Here is an 18,051-nt window from a genome sequence, read left to right on the forward strand (position 1 = left end):
TTGGCAGTCGATAATTGAAAAGTGAAATTGGAAAAGCAAACCAATTTATAGCAAAACAACAACGAAAACAGAAAATACTTAAGGATAAATTTAACAAAAGATGTGCAAGACTTACATGCTGAAAACCACAGGTCACTGGGGCACCATCCTGCCCCCTGGCCTGCTGGCTTTGACTACCATGTTGGGTGACTGCTCAGTTGACCTGAGAGCAAGGGCACCAGCCTGTGTTGTTCTTGCCAGAACTGGCAGGGGTGGAGTGGGGTACGGCTGGCTGGGAAGGGCCAGATAATCAAAAGGCTCTCAAAGACAAAGATGACTTGACTCTTTCAGCTAAGGGCCTGTGGCATCCTGCCCTGGTCACCCCATCCTGCCCCTCCCCACCCTGTGATTAGTGTGGTAACTGTGAGTGGTGAGGATGACAGTGAATACTGTGAGAGTCAGAGTTGATGAGTAGATGTGTAACATCCCTGCAGGTACCTACAAGCCTGGTGTTCTCTTGTCTAAGCATCTCCGACCTTAAAGGCATGGTCCTGGGTCAGCTCAGTTCTTGTTTGCTTACCTAGTATGGCTACTCTTTGAGTATCCTTGTGTGTTTATCCTGATTTCATTTCTTAAATATTATTTCTTATTAAAAAGTGAGGGCTTCCCTGGTGGCGCAGTGGTTGAGAATCTGCCTGCCAATGCAGGGGACACGGGTTCGAGCCCTGGTCTGGGAAGATCCCACATGCCGTGGAGCAACTAGGCCCGTGAGCCACAACTACTGAGCCTGCGCGTCTGGAGCTTGTGCTCCGCAACAAGAGAGGCCACGATAGTGAGAGGCCCGCGCACCGCGATGAAGAGTGGCCCCCGCTTGCCGCAGCTGGAGAAAGCCCTAGCACAGAAACGAAGACCCAACATAGCAACCAATCAATCAATCAATAAAATAAATAAATCTTTAAAAAAACAAAAAAAGATATTAATCAGATTTAAAAAAAAAAAAAAAAAAAGTGATACTCAGGGGCTTCCCTGGTGCCGCAGTGGTTAAGAATCTGCCTGCCAAGGCAGGGGACGCAGGTTCGAGCCCTGGTCCGGGAAGATCCCACATGCCGCAGAGGAACTAAGCCCGTGTGCCACAACTACTGAGCCTCCACTCTAGAGCCCGCGAGCCACAACTACTGATCCCGTGTGCCACAACTACTGAAGCCCACATGCCTAGAGCCCGTGCTCTGCAACAAGAGAAGCCACTGCAATGAGAAGCCTGCGCACCACAATGAAGAGTAGCCCCTGCTCGCCTCAACTAGAGGAAGCCCGCACGCAGCAATGAAGACCCAACACAGCCAAAAGTAATAATAATAATAAATAAAAATAAATAAATTTTTAAATATTAAAATAAATAAATAAATGAGGCACAGAGAGGTTAAGTGACTTTCCCAAAGTCATATCATCTCCTTCACATACTCTCTACTATTTACTCATAAGGGTAAGAAGCAGAGTGGGAATTGCGTTTGTAGAATTGTACCCTAATTTCTGGGAGGGCTTTTTACTCTGAGAATGTCTGGAGGATGAGGCCGTTTCTCTAGGCTTTCTGTGAACATGAGGGGTCTCTTCTCATGATCCTCAAGGGTTTTCAGTGGCTCTCTGTGTATTCAGTTCCCTGGACAAGCACACATGAGGAGGCAGAGGAGCCTGACGTCTTGGTAAGACTGCTTAGCTCTCCTCTGACCACATGTGCGCCTCACTTAACCTCTTTGAGTCTTAGTGTCCTTATTTGCAAATTAGGAATAATACTACTACTCAGCTCATGGAGTTGCTATGAGGGTTAAATGAGATAATGCATGCAGAGTGCTTATACAGATTAAATGAATGTTCATTGTAATTATTAGATATGTTGTCTTCCCTATTGTCCATATCCACACACCAGAGTTACATTGCACGCAATGAATACAGGACAGATGGAAAGCGTCTGAGCCGCCTAACTCTTTCCTAATCCCACAAGAGACTGGGAAACCACTAAAGACCAAGGGAAGGCAGAGGTCACCAGACAGAACTGACCTTGAACAAACACTTGCAGGATGTTGGCCTGCTGTTAGGAATCATAAAAGACAAATGAAAAATGGGAGAGGGAGACAAAACAAACTAGTGAGGGGCATGTGCAATGGCCCCACCTAAACTACAGGTAAGGAACTGTAGGGTCAGAGAGTAGAGAAGACACTGTCCCCATCTATGGAGAACCAAAGGGGAGAGGACAGCAAACTAGGCTGCATTTAAATTGTCCTCCAGTTGCAGAACTTGATGCTGAAGCAGGGCGCCCAGCATGGCTCACCCCCAGTCCTTTGCAGAGTCCCATTTTTAATCTGCCTTTACAACTACCTTTTCCTTCTTTCTTGAAAAAAGTTATGATTGTAATTATAATGACAAAATATTTTATACATACAAAATATTATTAAAATTGAACTATTTTAAAGCAAAATAATAGAATGAATATCTATATACTCATCACCCAGCTAAAAAATAACATATGACCAATGCCTTAGAAGCCACTGTGTGTCCCGCCTTGATTCCACACCTCCTCCTCCTCATTATCCTGATTCTGGTTTATCCATTACCCTGATGTTCTGTATATTTGAACCACTTATACATGTTTCCTAAACAGTACAGTATTTAGTTGCGCCTGCCTCTGAACTTTACCCCCTTTCTTTGTTTTCGTTTGATTTTTAAAGATTTTTTCATTCCATTGTTCCCACCTTCCTACTTGTTTGCAACTTACGTGCTTTATGTCTGTTCTTTTGGTGATTACCCTAGCTTCTTCTTTCTTCTTTTCACTGTGGTGAAATATACATAACGTTAAATTTACATTTAACATTTTAACCATTTTTAAGTGTACAATTCAGTGGTGTTAAGTGCACTCATGCTGCTGTGCAACCATCACCACCATCTATCTTCAGAGCTTCATTTTCCCAAAGTGAAACTCTGTACCCATTAAGTAATGATGGATACATTATTATCTCCATTTTCCTCTCTCCCAGCCCATGGAAACCACTATTCTATTTTCTGTTTGTAGCATTTTCTTTTCATTTTTAATATTTATTTATTTATTTTGTTGCACCGTGTCTTAGTTGCAGCAGGTAGTCTCCTTTGTTGTGGCTCCAGGACTCCTTAGTTGCGGCTTGCTGGCTATTTAGTTGCGGCACGTGGGCTCCTTAGTTGCAGCACACGGGCTCCTTAGTTGTGGTATGCAAACTCTTAGTTGTGGCATGCATGTGGGATGTAGTTCCCTGACCAGGGATCGCACCCAGGCCCTCTGCATTGGGAGCACAGAGTCTTATCCACTGCGCCACCAGGGAAGTCCCTGTAGCATCTTCTTTAACATGCATACCTAACATAGTGAAGTCTAAAGTTCAATCAGTATCTGTGCATTCTTTCCAGGTACATAAGGATCTAAGAATTCTTTCATTCCAATCACACTCTCTTAATTTATTTGGTATTCTCATCCAGCACTGTAGCCTGTTTCCCTTGTCACACAGACACAAATTTCACAGTATTTAATATTTTTATACAGACAATATGTGCTTAGTTTTTTTTTTAATTTTTATTTATTATTTATTTATTATGTTTATTTTTGGCTGTGTTGGGTCTTCGTTTCTGTGTGAGGGCTTTCTCCAGTTGCGGCGAGTGGGGGCCACTCTTCATCGCGGTGCGCGGGCCTGTCACTATCGCGGCCTCTCTTGTTGCGGAGCAGAGGCTCCAGACGCTCAGGCTCAGTAGTTGTGGCTCACGGGCCCAGTTGCTCCGCGGCATGTGGGATCTTCCCAGACCAGGGCTCGAACCCGTGTCCCCTGCATTGGCAGGCAGATTCTCAACCACTGCGCCACCAGGGAAGCCCCTGTGCTTAGTTTTATACACATATTTGTTAACATCTTTGCTCACCATTTCTTTTTTTAATTTTATTTCAGTTCTTCTATCCAGGATATCTGAAGTACATTCTTTAAGTTTTCTTTAGTGAATTTTTTTTGGCAGCACACTCTGTTTTTATTTGTTTGAATGGCTTTATTTCACCTTTCTTCTTGAAAGAGAGTTTCACTAGGTATAGAATTATTGTAGGTCAACAGTTATTTTCTGTTAGCAAATTAAAGCTATTATTCCACCCACTTTTGGTTCCCTTTGTTGCCATTGAGAAATTGGCCATAGTCTAATTGCTATTTCTTTGTGGGTGATCTGTGCTTTCTCTCCAGCTGCTTTTTAGACTCTCTTGCTCTCACTCTCACTCTGTGTGTGTGTGTGCATGCACACACACACATGCGCGTGTAACAGTCTTGCAGTGATGTACCTGAATTTGGGTTTCTTTTTATTCATTTGCCTAGGATTCATTGAGCTTCCTTGATCTGAGAATTAGTATGTTTCAACAATTCTAGAAAAATTTCAGCCACAATTTCTGCATATTTTTCTCTTCCCTACTCCCTCAATTATCTCCTTCTGGAACTCTAAGTTTACATATTTGAGACTTCTCAAATTGTCTTTCTGACCTGATTTTTGGTATTTCCTTCAGCTCTATCTTCTAGTTCACTAATCCTCTCTTCTACTGTATCTAATCTCCTATTTGAAACAGAGGTTGGCAAACTATAGCCTGTATGCCAAATCTGGCACATGGCCCATCTTTGTATGGCCCTCAAGTTAAGAATGTTTTTTTAAAATGTTTTAATGTGTTGTAGAGAAAACCAAATAATATGTGACAGAGACCTATGTGGCCCACAAAGCCTAAAATACTTATTATCTTGCACTTTGAAGAAAAGTTTGCTAACCCCTGATTTAAACCATTTACTGTTGAAAAAATTTGTTTTGAATTATGGAAAATTTCAAACATTAAATATAGAGGAAAGAATTGTATAATAACCACCTATATTCTTGTGACCTAAATTCCATCATTTTAACATCTTGTCATACTTGTTTCATTTATATGTGTTTGTTGAACTATCTTAAAATAAATAACAGACATCATGATACTTCAATATTAAATACTTCAGCATGTATCTCTTTTTTAAAAGACATTCTCCTAAATAACTCAATATCATTATCACACCCACGAAAAATAACAATAATCCCTTAATCCTGGCTAATACCCAGTGCATTAAAATTTCTCCAATTGACTCTAAAATACTTTTTATAGCTACATTTTCAAACCAGGATCCAGTCAAGGAACACACAATGCATTTGGTTATTTTATCTCTTATCTTTAATCTAGGATTGTTCCTCCCCTCCCTCACCTCACTTTTTTTTTTTTTACATTGATTTTTGATGAAACCAAAGAATGAGCTTGTAGTATGTTCCACATTCTGGATTCGTCTATTTCTTCATGGTCATCCATTGAATATTTTATTTCAATTATTATAAATTGATTTGGTTCTTTTTCAAATCTGCTTCATCAGTCTTTATAGTGGTCTCAACGGTGGTGGAAATCCTATATAATAGTATTGTGATGTTCAGTGATGTCACACTGGTAGCTTGAAATCAGCCATGGTGGGAGTATTTACACCTGAAAATAAGCAAATGCTACAAATGAAGGCTTGGTTTAATGCTTTATTGTCTAGCCTTAAGAAACTGATGGAAAATGTTAATAATTTAAACTTAAAAGTGTGTTGTGTGTGTAGCCATTACATTGAGAATAGCACAGAAAAACTGAGGAAATATTCTCCACTATTCAAAATTATTATCTGATTTAGCAAAGAAGTAGCCTATATTACTGACTAATGAAGGAAGTGCCAATGTATGTCTTTGTTGTTTCATTTTATCTTCCTCCTTAACATAAATAAAAGTGTTAGCCAACATTCACGTTAGAACTGCAGTGAATTGCAACCATAGGTTGGCTATGGATACAAGAGTTTGGCAAAAATCATCAAGTGTTTTGTGTGAATCAATTTTCTATGTAGAATTTACAACAAGGAGTATTGTATATTTTATTATTATTTGTAAATTGGTTCCATACATCCTTTATGTCAGTAAAATTTATGTACATATATCTGCATGCATTTTTCCCATATCACTGGGTGGAACCTGAGATTTGTCTTTGATCTCTCACCTGGGGCGCCATCAAAGTACAAGCGCACAGTCTCCAGTGTCCAGCAGAAAGCCTCAGAGTACCAGCTGGCTTTGGGGCTCCTTTACTCCCAGTTTTGAGATCTGTGCATTACTCATTTTTGTGTCAGTTCAGTGATACATTTTAAAAGATATTTTGGGGACTTCCCTGGCTGTCCAGTGGTTAAGATTCCATGCTTCTACTGCAGGGGGCATGGGTTTGATCCCTGGTTGGGGAACTAAGATCCTGCATGCTGCGTGGCACAGCCAAAAAATTAAAAAATAATAAATAAAAGATATTTTGTTTAATATTTTATTCAGTATTCAGTTTTTTCATTTTCTCATTGGGAGAATCATTCAGGTATCTAACCTACCACACTCACGGTTTCCAATGACTTGCAGGCACAGGGGGCTTGGCTAAACTGTAAGAGCCAGGGCTTTGTTTATTCATTTCACCTGTCCACTCTACAAGGCTGCAGACTCAGCCATCTCAGTATGTGCAGCAAATTAGTGCGTAATACCTGATTGCTGTGCCGTTTCCTGTCTTCTCAAGGAAAATGTTTGGATTTAGGTTGTGATGTTTGGGGTGGTTCTATTGTTCTGAGCTTGTTTTTATGTGTTTTCATTTGTGAATGTTACAGGTGGCTTTGGCTTGGGTGTGAATTATCATCATTGTCATCATCATCATAATTATCATCATCATTTTGGTTCTGCCCCAGTCCTGCTCTTTTTGGGCAGAGCAACATTCCATAGAAGAGGAGCTGTTCATTTTAATTGGCATCCTTGGCTGATCTGCAGCAGCTGGGCCCCTGTCTTAGTCTGCTTGGGCCATAACAAAATACCACAGACTGGGTGGCTTAAACAGCAGAAATTTATTTCTCACAGTTCTGGAGCCTGGGAAGACCAAGATCAAGGTGCCAGCCAATTCAGTTCCTGGTGCAGGCTCTCTTCCTAATTTGCAGATGGCCACCTCCTCACTGTGCCCTCACATGGCAGAGAAAGAGAACAAGCTCTCTGATGTTTCCTCTTATGAGGACACTAATCCTATTGGATCAGGGTGCCACCCTTATGACCTCATTTAACCTTAATTACTTCCTTACTCTAAATATAGCCACCTGGGAGTTAGGGCTTAAACATATGAATTTGGAGGGGGTACACAGTTCAGTCCATAGCAGTCTTGCTGACCAGGAGGCCCAGTATGAGCTATAAAGTCAGACAGACTCAAGTTCAAAGCCCAGTTCTGCTACTTACTAACTTTGTAAAATATTTCATCTTTCTGGGAATTCCCTGGTGGTCCAGTGGTTAGGACTCAGCGCTCTCACTGCTGTGGCCTGGGTTCAGTCCCTGGTTGGGGAATTAAAGATCCTGCAAGCCAGGTGGCAGGGCCAAAAAAAAAAAAAAAATCATTTTTCTGACCCTCAGTTCGCTATTCTGGAAAGTAAAAACAGTAAGTTCCATTTCAGAGGAGTAAGTTCCACTTCCAATGTTGTAATTATTACATTAGAAAATGTATAGAAAGTAGCTAGCACAGTGGTGCCTGACATGGGGCTCAATGTGAAGTTTCCTAGATGATGCCACTCAAAGTGTAGTCCTTGGACCAGCAGCACCTGAGATCATGACAGACATGCAGAATGTCAGGCCCCATCCCAGACCTGCCAGATCAGGTTCTGCATCTTAACACCATCCCCAGTGATTTGAATGCACATTGAAGTTTGAGAAGTACTGAAGTAAATGGTATGACTTGGCCCAGCTTGGCCATGAGGCATATTGGGAATGCAGTGTCATAATTCAGCGGGGGAGAGAGCCAGGGCCAGGCAGCCCTGAGAATTGAAGGGAAGGGAGGGGAACCTGAAGAATTGGGACTGCTGAGAGCTGACACCAGGCCAAACTCCCGCCATCCACTTGCACTGCCTAGAGGGGCAATACCAGGCAAGGTCCCCAATGTGCTGCTCTCCAAGGGGTCTTTTTTTTTTGGCCTCACCATGCAGCATGCAGGATCTTGCTGCCCAGGGATCGAACCCATGCCCCCAGCATTGGGAGCATGGAGTCTTAACCACTAGACCACCAGGGAAGTCCCTCCAAGGGGTCTTACTGGTCGGTTGTGTCAGTGGTTACTGGTGACTATAAAAGGCTCATCCTCAGTCAGTTCTTCTCTTGTCTGAACTCTTAGCTGTTGACAGAATCTGCCGTTTTACTCTCATCTCTGGGACTTTGTACCTTTCTTCCCCATCCTTTTTCCCCTGACTCATTCCTGCTCCTTCCTGAAAACTCAGCTTGAAGGCCACCTTTTCCAGGAAGCTGTCTCTGCCCCTCCTTAACTAACTGCTCCCTTCCCAGCCTGTCTTCCCCCCACTCATGTATCACATGCTTTAGGGATGCTGTGCACCTGCCTGCCTTTCCCTCTAGTTCCTTGGAAAAGTCTAGAGAGTTGTGAGGTTAGGAGGGCATGCTCAGGATTGAACGCTGGCTGTGCCACTTCCCAGCTCTGTGAATTTGAACAAGTCTCTGAATTTCTAGGAGCTTCACTTTCCTCATTGGTAAAATGGAGGCACAGATCTTTTGAGAATTAAATAAGGTAAGAGGTGAATGGCATGTGAGACTTTGCGCTACAACACAGGTGTGCAAGAAGCACCACACTTCCTTATTTTCTTTAAATCAGCTTAAGTCTGACTCCAATAGGCTGGAGGGGAATTCAATTTCAGTTCTTACTGGGGCTTTCCTCCTCTCTCTCTTTCTCTGTTCACACATGAAAATTTTCATGATGTATGGAGAATGGGAGAAGGGCCCTAGATCTTGAGTCCCACCCTGGACGTCAGAGATTTGCACACTTGTGTATGTAGGATAGTGGTCGTGGTTAAGGGAGAGTTCAAGAGTCGGTCCAGCCTCCACCCCACAACAGCTGTGTTGCTATGATAAATTCACTTGACCTCTCTGACCCTCAGTTGCTTCATTCTTAAAGTGAGGGTTGTTCTAAGGACTCAAGCCAGTCCATAGAAAGCACTTAGCATAGAGTAAATATAAAGCATGTGGCACCCGGAAATAGTTAATTCAATAAAAGTTAGCCATTATTATTATATATTAATCTTTTTTTTTTTTTTTTTTAAAGGATTTTCTTATTTATTTATTTATTTATTTATTTATTTTTTGGCTGTGTTGGGTCTTCGGTTCGTGCGAGGGCTTTCTCCAGTTGCGGCAAGCGGGGGCCACTCTTCATCGCGGTGCGGGGACCGCCCTTCATCGCGGTGCGCGGGCCTTTCTCTATCGCGGCCCCTCCCGTCGCGGGGCACAGGCTCCAGACGCGCAGGCTCAGCAATTGTGGCTCACGGGCCCAGCTGCTCCGTGGCATGTGGGATCTTCCCAGACCAGGGCTCGAACCCGTGTCCCCTGCATTAGCAGGCAGATTCTCAACCACTGCGCCACCAGGGAAGCCCTAGCCATTATTATTATAATGTACAATGTATTTCTTATTGATCTTGTAGTCAGCCATCTTGCTAAATTCTCTTATAATTTCTTTTTTTTTTTTTTTTTTTAAGGATTTTCTTATTTATTTATTTATTTATTTATTTATTTATTTTTGGCTGTGTTGGGTCCTCGGTTCGCGCGAGGGCTTTCTCCAGTTGCGGCAAGCGGGGGCCACTCTTCATCGCGGTGCGGGGACCGCTCTTCATCGCGGTGCGCGGGCCTTTCTCTATCGCGGCCCCTCCCGTCGCGGGGCACAGGCTCCAGACGCGCAGGCTCAGCAATTGTGGCTCACGGGCCCAGCCGCTCCGCGGCATGTGGGATCCTCCCAGACCAGGGCCCGAACCCGTGTCCCCTGCATTAGCAGGCAGATTCTCAACCACTGCGCCACCAGGGAAGCCCCTCTCTTATAATTTCTAACAACTTGTTTGTAGATTCATCTTTTGGCTTTCCATGCAGACAATCGCATAATTTGCAAGGATAGTTTTATTTCCTCCTCTCCAATCCTTATCCTTCCATTCGTTTTATGACCTGACTGTGACCTCTGGAATAATGCTAAATAGAAAGGATGATAGAGGGCCTTGTCCTCATCTGAATTTTAAAAAGGATGCTTCCTATTTTCCCCACTAAGAATGATGTTTCCTATAGCTTTTCAGTAAATTAAGGTAATCGGTGTATTTACGTTCTTTGTTGTCTATTTGCTGACCTTCTCTCTCCAGGGGCCTTTCGACCCTTGACGACAGGGACTGTCTGTGCCATGAATCAAGACAATTCCCACAGGGTTTAATTTACTGGTGGCCTGTGATTAGCCAAGGCTCTGGGCTTCCTGCCCCATTTGAGGCTGCACTGGAGTCCAGCCTTCAGCCTGCACCACTAGCTCTCTTTCCCATTGCTGGTTGATTACAAGCGTTTCGTGGGAAACCTTTTAAATAGAGAAAACCTCAGTCCACCTCCTGTGTTTCTCCTTTCCTCTCACACTACTACCACACTCACAATACTTCTGACACCAGTTGTGTGGGTTTTATCCCCCAGCAAGCAATTCTCTGTGACACCAGCTGGGTGCCCTACAATTTAACTCAATTCTGACACTATCTACCTGGAGAGAGTGTCAGATCCCATAGGTTAAGGGCTCAGTCCCATGAGACTGCCCCCCACTTCAGATGCCAATGGCACATAGTAGGTCCCCAAGTTATGTACAACTTCTGTCCAACTTGGCTACAAATCAAAAGTTCCCATAACCTCCTCCCCCTTGGATCTGATTATTTGCTAGAGCAGCTCACAGAACTCAGGGAAACACTTACGTTTCCCAGTTTATTAAAGGCTATGATAAAGGATGCAGATAAACAGCCAGATGAAGAGATACACAGGGCGAGGCCTGGAAGGGTCCTGAGCACTTTCTTTGGGTTTTTTGTGTTGTTGTTGTTGTTTTAATTTTTATTGGCGTATAGTTGCTTTACAATGTTGTGTTAATTTCTGCTGTATAGCAAAGTGAATCAGCTATATGTATACATATATCCACTCTTTTTTGGATTTCCTTCCCATTTATGTCACTACAGAGCATTAAGTAGAGTTCCCTGGAGCACAGGATTTTCCCTCCCTGTGGAGCTAGAGCATGTCAGCCTCCCAGTACATGGATGTGTTTACCAACCTGCAAGCTCCCTAACCCCCACACTACTGGGATTCTATGGAGGCTTCCTCACATGGGCATGATCAATTATTGACTCCCTTTCCAGCCCCTCTCCCCTCTCTAGAGAATGGGGAGCATGGCTGAAAATTCCAAGCTTCTAATCATGGCTTGATCTTTCTTGTGACCAGCCCCCATCAAGAGCCCACCCAGAGTCAACTCACTAGAACAAAAGACACTCCTATCACCCAGAAAATTCCAAGGGATTTAGGAGCCATGTGTCAGGGACAGGTCAAAGACCAAATATTAGAACAAAAGATGCTCCAAACGCTCTTATCACTTTTTTACAAGGGTGTTTTTTGTTTGTTTGTTTGTTTTACACTCAGGTTGCCCTGTGTCAGGAGCTGGAAAAGAGACCAATGTACCTTGCTTTTTCACATCCAGGATAACCAAAGGGGATCAGGTGCTGGCTAACCTCTTCCTTGGACCCTGGCTCCTAATCTCAAGGCAAACAAGGCCCCAAATCAAATCCATCCCAGAGGAATGACCCAGAGGACCGTTGGCATCTTTTCCAGATTCTTATTTAAGATCTTTTCCTTTTCCTGGGAGCTCCAACAAGCGGGGTTCTGGGTGGGGCCTGGTGACCCTCTGTGGAGTCCAGCTTACACTGCAGATAATAAACAACCCCCTTCTCTCCTTCTTTCAACCCTGAGGCCCTTCCCCACTCTGCATTCCTCCCCTCTCTGACTCCCTGTCCATCAAGGCCTGGCCTTGAAGTCTCACAGTTTGTTCTTTACCCTGCATGCCTATCAGCATCTCTCTATAATTGTCAGGGGTCAGGCAGACGCTTCCTCTCCCTAGAAGTGAAGGAGGCTGTCCTCTCAGGCCATTTGGCTGAGCCAGCACCTTGTCACACACAGATGGATCCACTTTAGACCTGCTGGTAGGGGGGACCACCAGGCCTGCTCAGACCTCCAATCCTACACATGATTCCTACTTTTCTGCAACTCTCTGGCTTTCTCACAACTCCATGTATCTGACCTCCCTAATTAGTACATATGGAGAAGTATACTTATCTGTACTTCATAGACAGATATATGCTTAATAAAGAAACTGAGCCCCTGCTGGGTTCTGCAGGGTCCACAGTGAGCACCTGATTCCCAGGTAAGAGGTCTGGGGCCTGGAGGACCACTGGTAGAGGCAGGGCCTTGGGGACTTGCACTTTTGCGAGCCCTGCCTTACATTATGTAGAGCATATTAAAATGCCTCCACATTTCACATTAAATATAAAGTTGCCCTAAAATCATTTGAAATGATGTGGGGACATTTCTTTCTCTTCTTTCTGCTACAAAAATATATTGTAAAATTTTATTACATTTTTCATAAATAAAATAAAGAATAATATAATAAAAACCTGTGGTACTCACCACCAGCTTAAGCAATAAAATGTTCCCAGGATAGTTGAAATATCCTGTGTACCTCTCTCTGATACCCTCCCCTCCCTACAGAGGAAACTACCATCCTGAATTTTGAGTGTATTGTTCCCATTGATTTCCTTAAACTTTATATATATTTCTGAAACAGATTGAAAATGTTTGCATTTTCAGCTCTATCACAGTGATTTACGAAAATAATTTTTACAGTTTTGCATTTGAAGTTAGCTGGTTACAAGTTACTTACATTCCGATTGGTTCTGATTCTTAGTCGTCATTACTTAAGATTCTTGTAGAATGAGAAAATCTAACATATAAATGGATTTCAAATGTTATTAAATGTTTGCGAAGACAGTTAAGGAAGTTAAAATAATAGTGTTTTGTAGACACTTCCCAAGGCATTCACTAGTTTTGGTTTTGCACTTTTCCTTTCATATTTTGAGGCCAAACATTTTTTTCCCAGGTGATATAAATGTTTCTATTGATAGGAAAACCTCCTAGGCCTAGCACTTGTCCAGAGTCTCTGAGGGGTACAACAGGATGGCTGTGCCCACCACAGACCAAGAGCAGCGGCAAAATTAAGCTGACACTTTGGAGCACCCACTGAGCCAGGCCCCCCTGTCCTAAGCCTTTCACATCTGCCTATGAATTCACTTACTCCTATCGGGTAGATGCTACAGCCACCCCACGTTCTATTAGAGGAAATAGGCACCAGGCAGTCCTGTGCCAGGTGGAAAGGGGCAGAGCTGGGATTTGAACCCAGGAAGCTGCCACCCTTCCTCCTGCTGCCTTCCATTTTCTGAGCCCCACCTGTACCGTACATGAACGTGTATTTTCTCAGAGTCCCCTCAAGGACCAGGCATTGTTATCCCCATTTTATGAGGGAACCTGGCTCAGAGACTTGCTCCGGGTCACGCGGTTGAAAGAGGTGGCAGATTTGTGTTTTGAATCTGCGCCTGCGTGTGTGATTTTTGGGACACCGCACCGCTTCCCCCTCCCAACCTTGCCGCTTGGCAGCCAGGCCGAGTTCCCTCCTGCCCACACCTCCTCCCTCAACTCACCCCTTTAGGGGAGGGAAGGATCTGCAGGTGTTAGGGGTGGGTGAAGAGGGCCACCGACCTAACTCATCCTCACCCGGATTCCAGGCCTCTGTCAGCCCAGGGCCTCTGCAGTAGGGAGGGGGCTATTTATCTGCAAGTCCTGGCATCGTGCCTCTTCCTCCCCTCCCCACCAGCTCCCCCTCCCCACCCCCCTTCTCTCCCCACCCGCCTCCTACCCAGGGTGGTGAGTAGGTGGTTAGAAGCAGGCCTCACTGCTTTCTGCTTTCCACGTGATAGTCTCAGCTGGCTGGGTCCCCTCCCCCTGCAGATCTCCTTTATCTTGAGCCATCAGAATCTCTCTGGAGAGCACCCTCCCCTCCCCCAAGGTCACCTCCCGGGGGTTTGGCTCTTGCTCACTGAACAGGCCTGGAAATGGGGGATGGTTTTAAAGAGCCAGATCCTTCCCTGGAGTCTTCTACTTTCCACCCCAGGGAATAGAGTCAGAGTGAAGGTGGGGCTGGGGAGGGAAGGACCATGGCTTGGAACCAGAAGACTAGGGTTTTGTCTCTGGGTCTGTGCCTCATTTGTTGTATGACCTTGGACTAGTCGCATCCTCTTTCTGGGCCTCAGTTTCCTCAACTAGAGAGTGTGGCTGGACCAGATGCTCTCCAGGATCCTTTTCTTCTAGAAGTGTATGACTAAATGTATACCCTGCCCTGCAACGTTGGATATGTGACAGGTATATATACATATAATTTTTTTTCTTTAATTAGAAATACAAGCAAACCTGTCTCCTGCTATTTCAGGAAGAAGTCTCACTGACTGTTCAACCCAGAGAGGGAAGAGAAAACCAAGGTGAAACTAATACCTAGGGGAGAGAGGAGGAACTCTCAGGCTGAAGCAGGAAGGGAGAGGGAATTCCAGGGTACAATTTTGGAAGTACACTAGAATCAGAGATGGAGTTTTTGTGTTTTTTAAAATATTTATTTATTTATTTGGCTGTGTCGGGTCTTAGTTGTGGCACGTGGGATCTTTGTCGTGGCATGCAGGCTTCTCTCTAGTTGTGGCTTGCGGGCTTCTCTCTAGTTGTGGCACATGGGCTTAGTTGCCCCAGCATGTGGGATCTTAGTTTCCCAACCAGGGATCAAACCTGTGTCCCCTGCAGTGGAAGGCAGATTCTTTTTTTTTTTTTTTTTTTAGGTTCACTAAATTTATTTTAAAAATCATAAAACGTTTCTTACAAAAAAGCATTACATTCTGCACACTGCTCTGAATAGATGCCAGGGACATATGGACTATTGTTACTTTTCCTCCCTGTCCCACACCCCCAGATGTTACAGCGACCACAAAGCAAAGTGTTCACAGTAATTACATGGGGGGACTTTTTTTAAACCACCAACAATGAACAAAAATTAAAATTCACTCTGCTGCTGTTTCAAAATTTCAATGTTAGTTTTTGCACACCCTCCCCCAACCCCCAACCCTGTTTGTAAGGAACTAAAACATTTCATCTGGTGAACAGCAAAGATTTCACTACACCTCAAATGCAGAACACCTATGAGGTAGAGGAATGTTGGCTTTTTAAACAGAAGCAGATTAAAAAAAAAAAATGCAGGACTCCTTCAGTTCTTCACTAGTCTTAGAAAAATTTTCCAGAATACTGCTTCACACTGTTCTGCAGCAAATACTGTGCATTCTGTATCTGGTCCTGTGTTCCTGTAATGGTAATGATCTGATCTTTGGACCCCTCTAAAGGCTCATCAATTTTGATTGAAGCTCCTGACTCATGACGGATCTGTTTAATCCACTGACCACCTTTGCCAATAACCGATCCAGCCAAATCTTTGGGAATAGTTACTTGTGTAGTAATAATAGGTCCGCCAAGATCACCATATGAGCCACGACCCCCAGCATAGGAATAATCACATCCAGAGCCATCACATTCATAAGCCATCTGCCACTCTGATGGGCTCCATGCATCTATTGCAGAGTCCCAGGTTTCATCAGCACTGAAACCAACCATGCCATCATAACGGTCTCCAGGTCTCCCTCTTCTGTCAGAGGCCATTAGATCTCCTCCTCTAGGTGGTGGTGGAGGAAGAGGAAGATTCCGAGCTCTGCTACCACCCCAGCCACCTCGTCCAGGAGGAGGTGGAGGAGGTCCTTGAAGAGGGCTCATATCATCATAATCTCTTCCGGATGGAGGCATGGGACGCCCACCCCAACCAGGAGGCATTCTGTCAAAACCACCTCTTCCCCGCATGGGAAATCCCATGGGATATCCATGGCGGTCATCGACCATCATTGTAAAACCACCATAATCATAGGTTTCATCATAAAAATTGGGATCATAAGGCTGAGCACGTCCCTTGATGGGAGACTCTAATATAAGATCAAGGATGATCTTTATGCACTCTACACCCCTATCAGGTTTTCCTCCGATAAGAACGAATCTGTCAGTGGATTGAGGACAACATTCCTGGAAAAGCTTGATTGTTGTCTGAGTGCTCTCTTGAAGTTCTTTGATTTTAACACCTTTGATGCCAATAATTCCTCCAGCCAGACTCTGGTGAATCAACAGTCTCAACTTGCAGTCAAAGTCGCTTCCTTTATAGTGTTAGTAATTTAAGCATTCCACAGCATCAGATTCGAGCGGGAGCTGGCTGGTTGCAGTGGGTGATGGCAACTGCAGGCCCTCTTCCAAGGTAGGGATTATTTTCTTCAGAATTTCTCCAATTGTTTCAATATTAGCACTGTTATTCAGTATGCGCTCGGGGCCACTGCTGTCTGGGACTGAAACACTGACATTGTGGTCTGTAAGGAGAGCCTTAATATTCTTGCCTCCTTTTCCACTCACTGCCCCAGCATTCTAGCTCTGCAGCAGAATGCATAATTCAACCATCTCGTCAGTGTTTCTAGATCTTTTAAAAGCTTGTTCCTCTTCCTATCTTCCTATTTAAGTCACAGGCAAGATAGGGGATTATGAGATCTTTTTCTTCAAATACCAGGGATGCTTCAGATGGGCCCCACATGAAAACAGAGGTCATGTTAGCTGTTACTTCAAAGGCATCACTCTGTACAAGTGGCACCTGGAAGGTTCACCTCCCTGCAGACTGCTGCCTTTTGGACTTACCACCTGGAGTGTTCCCGTTCCCTGTCCTGATTCTGACATTCTAACCTCATCCTTCCTGACTCCCATTTCCTTTCCCTTCTCTTCACTTCCCTTGCTGTCAGGTCCTGTCCAACCCCCAGAAAACACTTCCTTCTAGAGCACTTCGTGGATTCCCCTTTCATGATTTTAGTGCCCATTTCCCTCTACTGTTCAACATGTTCTATGCCAACTGAGGATAGTGCTCATTTAATTAATTTTAGTTTGTTTTTTACTTATTTGTATTAGGTCAGAAAGGTCTTAAATCAGTTTAAGATTATTGGAGAACCCAAGCTCTATGTTGTGTTTGAGTTTGAATCTGCTAGAGCCACTTTTTTTTTTTTTTAACTTGCACAGCCAGTAAAAGGAGGAGATACACCCAGGGGTCTGAGATTTTTCTAACAGAAGGGCCTGTAGTTAGTTCATTTATAGCCTAAGTTAGCAAATTCCAGTTCCTTCAACAAACATTTTATATATTAAATGAATAATATATTGTTTCCAGGGCTTCCCCAGTGTGGAGACTCTGTAGTTAACACTAAATAACCATCTCAAGAGGAACTCTGTATTAGTTTGCTCAGGAGTAAATGAGACAGAGGTTAAAATGTAAATAGGAGCTTTCTGCCACCTGTCTGGTGTCTTGATTCCTTTTGCTCTAGAGATCCCTGGAATTTAAATATTCTTCCATCCCCTTTCGCTTTCCTTTACTAAAATTCAAAGTAATTGACATAACAGTACTCTTTCCTGTAGTGTCTTTTCATCTTAATCAAACCTAAATCAAAGTGATTCTTTTTAGATATATAATTCCTGTTTCCACATAGGGATACATGAAATGCAGCAAGATTATATAAATAAAAAGTAAAGTTTTCCCCTTGATGGGGAAAACAAGGATAAGAACATAAAATTAAACGAGGAACAAGGCTACAATTAAAAACAAACAAGCAAACAAAAAAACCCACTATGGAGTTCTATATTTTTGCTACAAGTGCTTGTGTATTGGGTTTCTTGGCAGGCAAGGGGAAAAGGGACAACTAGTTAGTTACATACTTCATAGTGTCCATGTGGTAAAAAATGAATCCACGGCTTAGGAGAGGCACAGCTAAAAGACCAAAATGACCCTGTGTAAAGTAGGGAGCCACCCCTTCAATACCAGCTTTGCAATAGACTTGGTGTTGAGTTTTGCATAGCATTTTTTTTGCGAAGCACAGCAGAGTAAAGGTAACTCTGCAGGAAGTGGTGTGTTAACCCTGGTATTCATCCCCTGTTGGTCTGGTTTAAGCTTGGGTTAATTTTAAAATATCT

General features: G+C 43.7%; 1 pseudogene; it reads right to left on the reverse strand.

The window, feature by feature from the left end:
- Positions 1 to 15,121: 15,121 nt before the first annotated feature.
- On the reverse strand, positions 15,122 to 16,776 carry LOC103016875 (heterogeneous nuclear ribonucleoprotein K-like; annotated as a pseudogene).
- Between the last annotated feature and the right edge of the window lie 1,275 nt (positions 16,777 to 18,051).

The sequence above is a fragment of the Balaenoptera acutorostrata genome, chromosome 3, assembly GCF_949987535.1.
Source record: "Balaenoptera acutorostrata chromosome 3, mBalAcu1.1, whole genome shotgun sequence".
In the NCBI taxonomy this organism is placed as follows: Eukaryota; Metazoa; Chordata; class Mammalia; order Artiodactyla; family Balaenopteridae; genus Balaenoptera; species Balaenoptera acutorostrata.